Source organism: Equus przewalskii, chromosome X (genome assembly GCF_037783145.1).
Source record: "Equus przewalskii isolate Varuska chromosome X, EquPr2, whole genome shotgun sequence".
NCBI lineage: Eukaryota > Metazoa > Chordata > Mammalia > Perissodactyla > Equidae > Equus > Equus przewalskii.
The window spans coordinates 27,262,766-27,275,583 of record NC_091863.1 but is presented as its reverse complement, the minus strand read 5'-3'; the positions used below and the strand labels follow the sequence as shown (position 1 = coordinate 27,275,583).

Below are 12,818 nucleotides of genomic sequence, written 5' to 3'. Positions count from 1 at the left end.
CTTTTAGAGTAAGAATCTATACCCTATGTCAGACCAAGAGTATACTTCTCATTTCTGTGATAATGTGACTGTTTGGAAATCACAGAAGTACTTGTCTCCTGAATTTGAGCCGTGTTGGGGGGTAGCTTCGTTTGTTTTGTTAAACTCGGATTTATCCTTCCGAGGCAGCACAGCAGCTTTTGCAGGTACAGAAATGGTCTTTGTATTTAAATGTGCTGCCTAGAACACACTCCCATCTGTTTTCTGTAGTTTACACAAAGCATTAGTTCATTTCCAGGGGTTCAAAAATTCTACTTCTAAAGGTTAAATTCACACACAGAGAAGCCCAGTGGGATTAGAATTCCTATTTTAGAAAGTGCGTGTCCTTTTGCACTGTGAACATGTCTTGCTATCTCTGCATTATCTGGCTGAAGAGCCATTACACTGGCACTTCTTTTCTCTATAAACTTGTTGCCATCTTCGTCCTGATGTGATAGCACAAAAAGATGAGCAAGTCCCAGGACTAAGAATGAAGACATCTGGAGCTTATGATAAGGAAACTACTTGAACATAGGAGTTCTGTGTATCTTTCTTTTTCCAGGTCCCTTTACCATTTCTAGACTTGCTGAAATCTTCACTATTAAAAATGACTTGTTACTTGGGAAACTGTGAGCCTACTTTATAGCTACAGATAGGGTAATTACACTTACCAAATATTATAGGATAAATTTAATTTTAAATGTTTTTCTCAACTGTCAGACCATGCATCTGGATCTGGAGTTTGGAAAATAGTTTTCCTGTAGCTGAACAGTGCTATTTAAGCTTTGATAGTCAGATCTTAGGCTTAAATGAAAGCTTGCCACTTGTGTTTCTACATAGTTAAATATTAGTATAAATAATTGTTTCATTATAATTTTTGTGTGCTTGTTACTTTACATTACAAACTTGAGAGTAAAAGCTTTCTATAGCTGAGGAAGCTACGTCCCACTTATGAGGAAATTCCCTGAGATGCCTTGATCAGAGAATAGTGGCTTAGGAAGTACTCAGTGAACGCAATTTACTTTCGACCATTGTTTTCCTGCCACCTTGGCCCAAGTCGAAGTAAATTTTTGTCTACAGAGTAGAGCTGCATGTGCAAATTGTGACTCATTGCTTCTCACATTGCTGATGAATTGATATCAGTGGTCATCTATGCCGGGCATATATTGAAAAACAAATAGTTTTGAACCTCTTGAGGACAAAGGCAAATACAATTTTCCTAAACCGCTAAAAGCGAAATTAAATATATGAACTCATAGTTATTGAGAAATGATGATTTCATACTGAGTTATTAGGAGAAAATCTGTACAGATCTAGACTTCAAAAATAGTCAAGTAAAAATGCAAAACGCTTAAAATAGGCCAGATTTTCCCACTAAAGGAAATAGTTCACATAATATGTATGTATTTGGTATTGGCTTTGTCACAGAGTAAGAAGTAGAGGAAAAGGACCAAGGTAAAAATATTGCCTTGGTCATAGGCCATTGAATTATTTTGTTTTAGGAAAGATTAACTACAAAATTCTGAACTATATTGTAGCAGTTCTGTGGAATCATAAACTTGAAAATGTTATGTTTACCTTAATTGTAAGGCAATATTTTAGGAAGACTACTTTTTAAAATAAGATTGGTGCTTATTTTATTTTGTGAGGAAGCATGGAAGTTAGATAGTGGCCATAACCTCAAAAGGAGAAGAAGGAATTGGATTTATGATGATCTCTTTATGGATATAACTTTTATTCTCAGTGTCCTGAAATGTCATGATTTTCTGCCTTGGAGTCGCTTTCTTTCTACGCATTGTGCTGGACCCTCTGGGCCCCTTTCACTCTACAAGCTTATGCTGTTAGTAAACTCATGGCAATATTCTTATATTTTTTTAGTAAATTTCCTGCCCTGCATTTTCCCCTTTCATTCTGAAATTCTATTATTGGATAATTATGCCTGCATATATTCTCTAATTTTCTGATCTTCTCTGCTGTTTTCCATCTGTCATTTTATGTTACATCCTGAGTGGCATCTGCATATTAACCTCTGAATATTTCTATTGATTTTGTCTTTCTTATTTTTGCTATCATATATGTAATATACAAGAAGTATTTCAGCTTTCTCAACATTACTTTTTATAGTCTCGTGTTTTTTTCTATTATGCAATATCTTATATCTCTGGGCTTTATTATAAATAATTTTAAAGCATTCTTCAATTTTTACATTCTTTTCTATAAATATATTTACTCTTCATTTGATTTGAGATTTGATCATTCTTTCAAGTTGAGACTCTCTTCAAATACCTGGTTTTCTTTACCTTCCAATTTAGGCTTAAGACACAGAGACTAAAATGTTAACTAGCATCTCCATATATGTGGGCAGGTCTTGTCAACAGATCTGCTTTACTGTAGAGGATTGGGTGTAGTTCCAGCTCATTTCCCAGGAGGTCCCCAAATGTCTGTACATTGAGGTCTTTTTCTGTTGGGACATCTGTTTACTCGGAGGGAGACCTTCTGGTTTCCTGCTTGCTGCTAGATGTTGTGGATATAAATCTGGCTGCCAGAGTTGAAGCGGGAAAGGAGACAAGTAGTTTCACCATTCAGTATCATTTATATCTTTCTCCCATCTTCATTTCAATACCTCTCCCTTTCCCTCAAGTGATCCTCTCTGGGTCAACATATCCAGAGAAGTAACCTTCTGTCTTCTGTTGATGTGGGTGCGGGTAGAAAAGAGATCTGAGACTGAACTAATCCTAAGACACACTTCCAGTCGTCTTTTCAACCTCGTCCAGTCATGTCCATGGTTTCAGAGGTACAAGTTCCCTCAAATACCTGAGAATCCTTTGGTGCAAATTAGTTTTATTGCAGCTGTCTTCTCTTAGTTTCTCATAGTGCCTCCTTGTCAAATGAATTATTATTTTTCTACTCTCCCTTGATAATTCTATTAAATTACTTTTTGGCTCCCAAGATTTTGTTTATCTTATTATGTTTTCTCTTTTTCTATTCTTTTTGTCTTTACATCCTTTTGAATATTTGTCATGTTTTCTCCTTTACCAGCAATGTAATCAGGTTTAGGGAAAGCTGTTAGACATGTATATTCAATTGGAAATGTTTAAATCAAAACTCAGTTTATATTATTTTCAACCTTTTAGTTGTAGAGTCAATTTGGTATTCAGATGCTCATTTTCTTATTTTGTGTTTCCCTTGGAAGATTAAGTGTATGATGGGGGAAATCTAAACTTTTTGCCCTATGATATTATCACATTTGGGAGAATTTCTAAATGTTCTTTCATTCTCTTCGTTACTGCATTTATTTTTTATTCACCGAAGGGCAGTGGTGTAAAGAAATCCAAATTATGGGTAATCTGAATACAATTCTCATTTCACTCTGATTTGGTTATGCAGCATTTGCCATGTGTTGCCATGGGTTTGTGTGGTATGAAAATTCACAAACATGATTAAACATCGTATTAGCCTTGCAATCTGTATTTCTTTGTCCATTTTTCATGCAGTGTCCAAGTTTTTCAGCCTTGGGGGACATCCTGCATTCAATATCCAAATTAAAAGGACTCCAGCTGTCTGCCCTCTAGCCATATGATTGCAGGAAGTCTCCTTTCTATCTCTTATTAGCTTACTCACCCTTAGTAATTCTAAGACATACCCAGGGTTCTAACAAATCCATCTTGCTTGTTGCTTGTCACATCTTTTCCAGCCTGCTGGTCCAAGCTTCACAGTTGACCATATTTTTTCCTCCTTGTAAATGTATGTCTAGACTGCTGTGCTTTTCCCCCAAAAAATGCTTTCTTTCTAGCATGAACACAGACTCTTGCTTTCTGCACATTATTGGTAACACCAGGCTGTAATGTTTGCTGAAGATTCAAGAATAACTGAAAGTAATAGCAACATGGGGTAAATGTATAATGTGAGATATGAGACAGTTCTGTTGCCAAAGTCATTTGTCCATACCCTATCACCAAGGGCTCTCCTCTTAGTCTTCAGTATCCTGTTGCTGATGCCCGCTCTCTCCTTTCGTATTTGGAGTTCTTGGATTTCTGCGATTATGGAGATAAAATAATAGTTTTCTCTGTTTTCAGCCAACGGAAACAAATGATTCAGTTTACAGTTTTTCACCAATGAAATCTTCAGTTGGAAGTAGTCCATGTTAGGTTACTTGTCCTATGTCCACAGTCATTCCTGTGTTGGTATATAGGAATTTAAGTTGGACATCTGAGTGACCAAGAGGTATCAAGGTGAAACCTCCCAGCACAAGGAAAGCATCTCTCCAAAGATAGATTTCAGTATTTGTCTTTCAGCATTAAATTAATAGTCAAAATAGCAAGAATCTCTTTAAATGATGCTCTGTCCCTGATGCATGTCAAATAGACCCACCATTTGATAACCTTCATTCCCTTCTTATAAATAGCTTTCACATTGTTGTCTTAATAATTTGTCAGGTACTTTTCATAGCACTTTACCAACATTATTTTATGTAATCATCACATATTATACGATGGAAATACTATTGTTTTTTCTTCCCAATTTGCAGAGAAATAAGTGGGGCATAGAGTAAATGAATCATTTATTTAAGATCTCACAGCCATTAAGTCATAGAGCCAGGATTCAAACTCAGGCAGTCAAAGCCTGTGCTCTTAACTACTTGTGCATAGTTTCTTTCCCTACCCTAGAAGATCCTAGTTGATAGGTGAGCATGTTTCAGGGGACCCACCTATGGGCAAGAAACCCAAAGATGCGGGTTAAAGATCATTAAAGATCAGATCATTAAGACCTCATGGACCAAGTGTCTCAAGATCGTAGAGCTCATCAGAAGATGAAAGGAACAAAGAGTAAAGGTTTCTGTAGTTGGAGCTACTGCACTACTTCTCTTGATGTTTCTCCCCTTCCCAACTTCCATGTCATCATATGTGGGTAGCTAAATATTGTAGTGGGAAGAAGCGGAAATTGGAATGGAACTTTGAAATGCTCCAGGGAGGAGGTGGTTTTGTTGTTGTTCTTTGCTTAATTGTTTTGACGTATGCAAGTCTTAGGAAGGTATTTCTACCGTTGCAGCTCTTGTCTGTGGCTGATTGACAAGAGACCTGCAAAATATCCAAAGTTCTTGCAAGCTAAATCTGTCTGTGTCTTGTTTGAAATTTTCCTAGGGACTCCCAAACGGCTTGAACTATTGAAAAGGGTACTGGTAACTGGTGTCAAAAATGTAAGCCTCTTAAAGTTAAATATTAGAATGCATGGATGATCATTAGATAATTGTTGATCAGAACCAGAGAAAGTTTCAGGTAAAATTCGGAAGAGATGCAGAATAAAACTAGAGGTGAGGTACTTGTATGTTCAGACCACCCTGTTAGAGAATAACTGTTTACCTTCTGCTTGTATGTTGATCTTAGTTTATGAGTAATCAAGACGGGGAGCTCATTCAGTTCTTTTGAAAAATGTGGCTTCATAAATTATTTAGCGTATTTACCCAGATATCATGTAGCTTAAAATTAGATTTAATTCTCTCAAGCATTCCATGTATAACTCTCATGCATTTTGTAGAACTAAAATGTGCACAATTAAATCAGACACAGGACTCTCTAATGTCACCTTCACTGGTTAATGCCACTCTATACTTCTAGTATTGCCCAGTAATATTGGTGGATAACAAAATGAAAAGATACACCCATATTAGTTATGGTTGCACTATTGTGTAGATAACAGAAACATCATATAATGAATATTATATGAACATTTTTCTAAAATATACAAATAATACATAGAGCAGATCACCTTTGTCATATTGAAATAAAAATAAATGCAAATACAGCATAGTGATTTATTCAGTTGCGGTTAGTTTTTCAAAACCTACAAGATCAAGATATTACGCATTAGTCTCCATATAGATTACTTATTTTCTCCCTTCACTCTACTACGTTTTCTACTTTTCTATTTTACTCTATTTAATTAAAACATTGTTCTTCCAGGCATTTTGTATCTTTTCCTTTGTTTTATATCATGATTAAAATCCCTGACTACGTTTGCATTCTTGTTACATCCTTATTTTAAGGAGCTAGCATTAACTTGTAGATCAGGTGTGGACCCGGAGCTCCAGTGTATTTCTCTAAAGTTGGGAATTTATGCAAACTAGAACCAAGGAGTCTCCTAAGTAATTTTCTCTACCAAGGAGATAAATGAAGAACTGATAGAGGACATTGTGTTACTTCCCTGGTGTTGAGTAAAGCTAAAGTCTATTTTAATGCAATAAATTGAGTTTGCAAAACCACAATATTTGATCTTAGAAGCAACTACTCTATCATCTTGATGCTTTTCCTGTCTCTATTTGCAGCTTCTAGCATTATTCTTCCCACTTAAGGATGTACTTAAATCTTTCTTTCACACACACACACAATCAGAACATTCTTATACAAAAGACTTTTATTCCTTCGTATTTCCAGTATCCCAGCCCCATATATTTGCCTTTGATAATTTGAAAATGTGTTCAAAGATTTATGCACAACCTGCACTTGGTAGTTTCTCTCTATATATTTGAATTCTGAGTCTGAACACTGTGAAAGGGCTAGCTCATACAAACAGAAATTATCCTTGGCTATAAGGAGAAATTGCCTGCTCAACTCATTTTGGTCCCCAGGACATTGAACTCAAATGTCAGGTCTCGAATGTAATGCTTGAAATAACGTTTGAAAATCAGTGCTTAATAGGGAAAACTAAATGTTTTGTGGAGGAGAACCAAAACCATACTGAACTAACTACCACTGAACTAAATCAACCACATCTTGTTTTCTATCTTTTTGTTGTAGATAAATATATACAGCTGTTTTAGTTAGAATTGTGGGAGTGTATGAAATAGAAACCAACCCAAAGTTGCTTGAGCTGTATGTCCATTTCTCATTTCTACTCACAGCATACCTGCTTTTTGTCAGCATATGAATTTTCTCTGAGTCCCATAACAGAAAAATAGTGCCCTTCCTGCAGCTCTCGTGTTTGCGTGTTACACGTCCAGCAAGGCACAGAGACTCTTTGCAAACTTAGGCCTGTTTAAAATTGCACAGAGAATATCAGATTGGCCCACCTTTTGTCAGGTATCCAGATAGGGTCTGATAATCTCTGGCCAAGGGAGTAGGTACCCATCTGTGTGAGTTGGAGAAAAATAAATCATGCTTGTTGGCTGGCAGAACCCCCAAAGCACATCTAATTAATAGTAAATTTCAAAAATACAGATATGACATTGGCATGTTTATTGCGCTAATTAACAATCGCTTCTTACTGACTGTTAGTGAAATTCTTATAGCTGTTTCTCTTCCAGATTTCTGTTTCTTTTATTTTCCTTGTTTAACACGCATTCCTCATTGATGCTTTTGCTTCTTCCACTAGCCGTTGTAGTTCTATTACTTTCTGCAAGAAGCATCCCAATTGATATGCAGAAGACCCAGTTTAAAATGGCTTGAAAAAATGAGGAGGTTTGTTATCTTACCTAATAGGATGAGTCAACATAAAGGATAGGATTGTCAAATCTGAATCAAGGTTCTTACCCACTGTCAGCATTACTAATAATTTCAAGGATGCAGACAAAAAGGAGGATCAGAAATGTAAGGTGGAAGTCGAGGACATCCTGTGTGGCTCCCCATGCCTTTCCTTCCTGCACTGGACAAGCACAGTGGTTTCAAGTGAGGTTCATACGTTATTTCACAAGCAAGTAGTGGTTAAACTATGAAATGTCTCCGTTTTAGACATTGGTTTAAGTAATATGTTTAAGGAAGCTATGCCTCATAATTCCATAGATTATGAATTTATTTGCTATAAATGCTATCTGGAGACATCCTGCCAAGAGCATTCTAGATATTAGGGCTCTTCATCATTGCAAATATCAGTCTATTTACAAGTAGGCCTAGTTATCAGCATATTTACAGGGAAAACAGACCATGTCACCTGCCTTCTTTCTTTATCTAGAAGCATCCCCTCAGTAAAGGGAAGGAATGGATAGTAGTCCAGCTATTTTAATTACTTCCCCCCAGACAGGGCCTGCAAAATCATGTGGTAGATTGTTTAATGGTTAACTCAAGGGCTCATAGATACCATCAAGAGCCTGGGTTTTTCATTTTTTCTAATCCCCCCTCCTACTCCTTCCATTCCCCTCCCCCGTCTCTGCAATCCTTTTGTTATTTCTTTTTGACTCTAGGCTTGTTTCCTATGTTTATAAAATGGTTGCCACAGAGCCAAGCATCATATCCTCACAGAACAGAGTCTAGAGGCTGGAATGCGAAAAAGACCGTTCTCAGAAGCTCCCTTAGCAGATAGTCTTTTCTGTTTCATTTGTTATGAATATATCACATGCCCTTTGTAAACTAAAAGCTGATAAGATGAATGCAATTGCTTTAATCAGAATGGACTAATAAAGGTTCACCCCTGATGTTAAAAAGAAGCATAGGTTCTCCTCCAGAAGGAGTTGATGATACCTGAACAAATTCTGGTTCTCATTAAGGAAGAAATGGTGGTGGGGAGTGGATGTAGTTTCTGAGTAGCCTGCCAAGAATGTCTGCCATACTCTTTTAACTTCCTTGTATCTACAGATATGATAGTTGAACCTAGTTCTCGAAGTATATCTGCAGTGGCTAAAAGGCAGAAGATTTTCTAAGTAGTTGCTAAGAGTTTGGAGTTTTGCCTTGAAATAGTCAGTGACTGTTTCTAATGTTACATTTTTGTTTCTACCATCTCTACTACAAGAGGTTAATTTAACACAGAAGCTATGTTTCTCATAATAAATGCTTTAAAATTTAATTCAGGATCTTGTAGTGTACTTTCTGAAATAGCTTTTGCATCTGATTGCACTCTGTGGCAGTAGTGGAGGAAGAGTTTCTTTCTCTAATTCAGTGACTCTGGTATTAGAATGTATAGAAATCACCACAATTGCTTGTTTAAAGTGACATTTCTTGGGCCTGACTTTGGAAACCCGGACAGTTTGGCCTAGGAATCTGCATGTTTAACAGGCACTCTTGGAGATGCTGAAGCACATGTTCTCTAGACCACTTTTGAGAAACACTGTTAATATACTTGGGACCAGGAAATAAATCTTCCAGGCCTGAGTGCTACTTGGAATATTGATTCCTTTTACTCAAGAGCCTTTTCTTCTAATGCTGTTTATTCTCCACTACAAATATTATCTGTGAACATATCATTCTCTAGATCATTCCTCATCAGCAAGCTCATCGTAGGGGTACTTTTTAAATGAAATATGCATTGCATATAGCGTTCTATAGAAATAGTCACATCTGCATTATAATTGCAGTTATTTCTTAGGACATTTTAGTACACATCTGAGTTCTACCCCCTTCTTTATTGTGCATTTACCTTCTTGATTGAGAGAGAATGTGGTGAGGAAATAGTTTCTAGCAACCCACCAAATTTTGGCTCAAGTGTACTACTCAGCTCTTTTTGTTAGACCATAACTAGAATCAAATGCGGCCACCCTTCACATAGACAGAGGATGTGACCTCCAATAACTTGATCTTTCAGAGGCATCGAAATAACCTTGTCCTTTGTCCTTCTTTCTCACCTTTGAGCTTAAATGACATCACTTTTAAAAAGTCAAGTCTTGTGATTAATTTAGTGGATGCTCACTCTAAGAACAATTGCTGATGCTCATTGTTCTTTCCTCACCCTCTTCCTGGCACACCCACATCTCTTATTATGCTTATTGTGTATATCATTATTTTGGAATGTATTGTACTTCCCTGGAGGTAATGTATTTGTGTGTCCACTGTGCCTAGCACATTGCTTTGGAAAACATTTAAGTGAAATAAGAAATGAATATGACCACACTTACCTGCCTCACCTAACATGCATCACTAATTGATGACCTAATATGTTCCTGAAAGCAAGTCATATATTCCCTAGAAGAATCTAAGAAGCTGAGAATCCCTATGCACACCAGGTCATTATCTATCAACTGATTAAATCATGCCTGACATAATAAAGTGTGCATATGTATCCATATCCATATATGAAATAAATGTAGTATGGGTACATATCTACATATGTCTGTATATTCACATATAGATAAATACACATTATATATATGTCAGGAATTGTATATATTTATATAGGTACATATATACTACATGACATGTTTGACATATATATACACAGTATTCTCAAAGTATATAGAAAATGCTATTAAGAAATGTAAAACATCACTGAACTGATATTTTTTGAAATCATACACTCATATACTATAATAAATGGCTATTACAAGTATAATTGGTGTTAGAGGTTTTAAAATGCTTTGGTATTAAAAAAGACATCCTGGTATTTTAGATTAGAAACTACTGGTCCCTAGTATACATCACTGTCCTTGAAATTTTTAAATTAAATTCTCCGTGATATATATTTCAGTTTTCTCTTCCTATATGTCATCATATGTGGTTTAAGTGGTGGGTGTTGCCTCTGAGAAAAGGGATACAGGACACAAGGATTAAGAAGACAGATTAGGAGCAATGCAATGGTATACATTCCTGAGGGTAAAAGAAGAAGAGGACTGCAGAGGATGGATGGATGGAAAACTGGCTGGCTGGCTGGCCAGCCAGATGGAGCGATGGATAGTTAGATGTATGTATATGTGTGCATATGTATGTTTTTCTTTATTCATCTTCATGCTGGCTTAGTCTCTGCTTTCAGTTGGCCCACAGACATGTTTTTTTAGGTCTAAACATAAATTGTGTTACTTGCAAACATTGGAAAATTGTGTGTTCTTTCATAAAATTCAGAGAAAGAGAGAGAGACGGGGTGGGATGGGTTGGGGGGTAGGGGGAAGACAAGGATGGGGGAGGGAGAGGCAAGGGGGGGAGAGAGGGGAGAAGAGAGACAAAGGGGGAGGTTGGGGGAGAGATGAGAGGGGTAGCTAGACAGGGGAGAGAAGGAGAGAGAGTCGAGGTAGGGAGAGTGGGGAGAGAGTGGAGGGGGGAGAGAGTCAAGTGAGGAGAGAAAGACAAGGGGGAGAGAAAGACAAGGGGGGAGAGGGGGAGAGAGACAAGGAGGGGAGAGAGGGGGAGAGGGAGAGAGAGAAAGAAAAGTAGGAAAGAAATTGGCTCATGAGATTATGGAGACTGACAAGTCCCAAATCTTCAGTGGCAAGCTGGAGACACAGGAGAGTGGAGGGTGTAGTTCCGGTCCAAGTCCAAAGGCTTAAGAACCAGGAGAGCTGATAATGTAGTTCCAGTCTGAAAGGTGAGAAGCTCAAGACCCCAAGAGAACCTCTGTTTCAATGTGAGTCTGAAGGCCAGAAAAGACCAATATCCAGTTCATGCAGTCAGGCAGGAGGGGTTTCCTCTTACTGCCTTTTTGTTCTATTCAAGTGAATTGATTGGATGATACCCACCCACCTTAGGGAGGGCAATGTGCTTTAGTCAGTCTACTGATTCAAATGTTAATCTGATCCACAAATGCCCTCACAGACATACTCAGAATAATGTTGGGCCAAATGTCTAGGCACCCTGTGGTCCAGTGAAGTTTATGAATAAAATAACCATTGTATTAATTTAGACTGTTTGAAAGAATAAATGAGAGAATACATGCAAAGTACTTAGCTCGCTGCCTGACTCCTAGCACAATTTAAGTAAATATTAGTTATGGTTATCAATATCATAATTCTTCCCAATATTTCAACTTTTGACTTTCCGGATATCGTTGTTGTCTGATTTCCTTATACTTTGTTTGAAATATCATCAAAAGGGAGACAGGCCCTTAGATTAATGACTTGGGAGAGAAAGGAAAGGGAAGAAGGCTAACCCATGCTGAGCCCCTTCCTATTGTATTCCAGGTACTGTTTCTCTATTTGATTTACTCAGTCTTTCTGAAGTGAGCATCGTTCCTCAGTTTCATTTTACAAATAAATATACACAATCCCAGGTGACTGAGCAAATTCAAACACCAACCTGGTGAATAAAATTATTTTCAAACACAGGTCTGCCTGACTCCAAAACCCACATTTGTTCCCCTGTAGGGAAGTGCCTCTTGAATCTTTACCACACATACTCTGGAATCTGAGCACATACATGATAATGTCTCAGAATCACCAAGGAGTTATCAAAGCTGAGATTCCCAGCTTGTACTTCGACAGATTTTGTATCATCAAGTATGCCACATGTACATTTTGTTGAGAGGGAAGTTATATAGTTGAATTTTCTGAGTTAACTCTAAGTTTATTTAAAGGGCCAGAAGGATATTTCCAGAACTCTGCACTCTCCCCCAATCATGGACAAAGGTAGAGCTACCACTTTAGAAAATATTGAAGCATGGGATGAGAGCAAAGAAGAGATTTCGAGGGGTACCCATGACTTCATATTAAATGCTTCTCATAAACATTGCCTTAAATGTTTAATGAAAACCACATAGAAATGCTTCATTTTTCACAAGAGGAGTAGTTTAACTATATATTCATCAGTAGTATTTCAGTCAACATTGCAGAACAATGGTAATGACAAAAAAATTTTGCCTTTGTTAAGGGGAAATATAAAGTGTTTAAATGTGTAAATGTATAGTCATATTTTAATGGTGTTAGAAATCTAAGCCAATATAAATTTTCAGTTATTTTTGCTTAGCATCGATTAAAACTTTACTTTTTCAATTATAATTTTAGGGAAAATAAAGGATACTGTCTACTGGAATGCAAATATGGTTATATACATATGAGGACTCTAATAATACTAAAAGTAGCATAATTAGACAACTAAAATTTCAAATTTACAAACTGTTGCAGAAGTAATATGCTGTCAAATTGTGGGAAGTGCCCTAGAATGGGATCAGCTATT

The 12,818-nt window shown here is 37.0% G+C and overlaps 1 protein-coding gene across 1 annotated transcript in view; it reads left to right on the top strand.

Annotated features, from left to right (window-relative positions):
- DMD (dystrophin) overlaps positions 1–12,818 on the top strand; it is a 2,264,041-nt gene that overhangs the window by 18,373 nt on the left and 2,232,850 nt on the right. The window lies entirely within an intron of this gene.